The sequence below is a fragment of the Cervus canadensis genome, chromosome 17 (assembly GCF_019320065.1).
Source record: "Cervus canadensis isolate Bull #8, Minnesota chromosome 17, ASM1932006v1, whole genome shotgun sequence".
NCBI lineage: Eukaryota > Metazoa > Chordata > Mammalia > Artiodactyla > Cervidae > Cervus > Cervus canadensis.
This window is the reverse complement of record NC_057402.1, coordinates 14,327,037-14,329,444: the sequence shown is the minus strand read 5'-3', so window position 1 is coordinate 14,329,444 and position 2,408 is coordinate 14,327,037. Positions and strand designations below refer to the sequence as shown.

Here is a 2,408-nt window from a genome sequence, read left to right as displayed (position 1 = left end):
GTGATCTGTCTCGGAGACAGAGGGGACACTGAAACGATAACAAGATCAGGTGAAAGTCGGTTCAGATGCCGCTGGGGGCCCCAGTTGTTGGCTTTCTACCCTTTCCACAGCTCCTGAGTCTCACTCTTCCCTTGGCATTGTCACTATAGCCCCCATCTTTTCTGAAGCATCCACTTCCTGCTAGAATCCTAATTTACCTCACTAGTGAGTACAGGTCCCTGGGGGTTGGGGGTGAGGAGACCCCAGAAGCTGTGAGTGTAACTAATCGAAAACTGTTGTTGCCGTTGCTTTGGCCACCTGATTCAAAGAGCCAACTCACTGGAAAAAGACTCTGATGCCGGGAAAGACTGAAGGCAAAAGAAGGGGGTGACAGAGGATGAAATGGTTAGATAGCATCACTGACTCCAGGGACATGAATTTGAGCAAACTGGGAGATAGTGGGCAGGGAAGCCCGGTGCTGCAGTCCATGGGGTCGAAAAGAGCTGGACGTGACTTAGCGACTCAACAGCAACGACGGTCGTTCCCATTGCTTCTCTAAGAACATTGCTTCTCCTGTGCACCGTTACCTTTACTCAAAGTTTTAATCAAAGTGTTTTCACCTGTTTCCGGGCCAAAACTGAGTCCCTTTTTTCCATTGCTATTTCTGAGGGCATTGAGTCCACTCTGTAGGGGGCAGGGCAAATCTGTATGTCCCACAGATTTTTTAGTGTTAGAACAGACCTCAGAGTTAATCTGTCTCCCGTCAAAGTAGCAAGACTTTACAGAACATCACTGAAAGGGGGTTATCCAATGTTTGATGTTTCTAGTTACTGGTAACATTATCTAGACAGGATCCTGTTGGATGACTCAAATCTTTAGAAATGTTTATTATTAAAAATTCCATCACTTGCTCGCTTCGGCAGCACATATACTAAAATTGGAACGATACAGAGAAGATTAGCATGGCCCCTGCGCAAGGATGACACGCAAATTCGTGAAGCGTTCCATATTTAAAAAAAAAAAAAAATTCTATCACTTGTTGAATGTTAACATGTATGAACATATATATGTATGAGGAATACTTGAAACACTAAATTGTATACTCTAAAATGGTAAATTTTATATGAATTAAATCTCAATTTTTAAAATTAAGTAAAGATTATCTAAAATTAAGAACTAACATGTTTCAAGGAAAAGCATTTTAGACATTTCCCATAAAATATGGAATAAAATGCAAATGTTTGAAAAATGAATGTCAGTATTATATTTAAAATCTTGTACTAATGGACTTCCCTGGTGGCTCAGTGGTAAAGAATCCACCTGCCAATGCAGAAGACACGGGTTCAGTCCTTGATCTGGGATGATCCCACTTGCCACAGAGCAGCTAGGCCCATACACCACAACCATTGAGCCTGTGTTCTGCTACAAGAGAAGTCACCACAATGAGAAGCCTGTGCACCTCAACTAGAGAGCAGCCCCCACTCACCACAACTAGAGAAAAGCCCAAGCAGCAATGAACAGCCAGCACAACCGAAAATAAATCAATAAAATTATAAACTCGTATAAGAAGAAATATGGCATCAATATTTGGAGCGAAGAACTACAGATACAATTTTAGATGCCCTTGTATACGTAGCAACCTCAAAGGAATCAGCCAGAATTAGAGATAACAAAAGATTTCCATTTAGTTAGCGCAAATAGAAGAAAAGTGGACTGGAGTCAGAAGCCTGGGAAACAGGAACGTTTGAAGGATAGGAGGAGAAAGAGGAGCCAGAAAGAAGTCTGAGAGGAAAAAAAAAAAAGAAGTTTGAGAGGGAGACTTCCCTGGTGGTCCAGTGGCTAAGACTCTGCACTCCCAATGCAGGGAGCCCGGGTTTGGGCTCTGGTCAGGGAACTAGATCCCACATGCCACAACTAAGAGATTCCACATGCTGCAACTAAGGCCTGGTTCAGCCAAATAAATAAATGAATGAATGAATGAATAAATAAATACACACACTTATATATACAAGGAGTTAAAAGAATGAGGCAGCAAGCACAGGCCATTCATTTAAGAAGGTTAGATATAAAAAGGGGAAGGGGAATCAGTCATCATATAGCTATAGTGTGCTTTTGAAATTTTAATGTGTGTATGTAACACTTGATTCAATAGGCCCTGAGGATGGGACCTGAGATTCTGTACTTTCTAACATGTCAACAAGTGAAGCCAATTCTGCTGGTCCTCAGACCCTACTCAGAAAAACTACTCAAAGACGCTACTCAGGGAGTTCCCTGGCAGTTCAGTGGTCAGGACTCCACACGCTCACTGCCGAGGGCCCAGGTTCAATCCCTGGGTGGGGAACTAAGATCCTACATTCCGCAAGCACCACAGGCACGACCAAAACATTTTTTTTCTGACAAAATAAAAATATTTCAGGGCCTAAGGATCA

The 2,408-nt window shown here is 42.5% G+C and overlaps 1 non-coding gene across 1 annotated transcript; it reads left to right on the top strand.

Annotated features, from left to right (window-relative positions):
- The first annotated feature begins 886 nt into the window (after nt 1-886).
- On the top strand, nt 887-993 carry LOC122419954. The gene has a single exon (XR_006263154.1). It is a non-coding gene; the product is annotated as a U6 spliceosomal RNA (small nuclear RNA).
- The last annotated feature ends 1,415 nt before the right edge of the window (nt 994-2,408 follow it).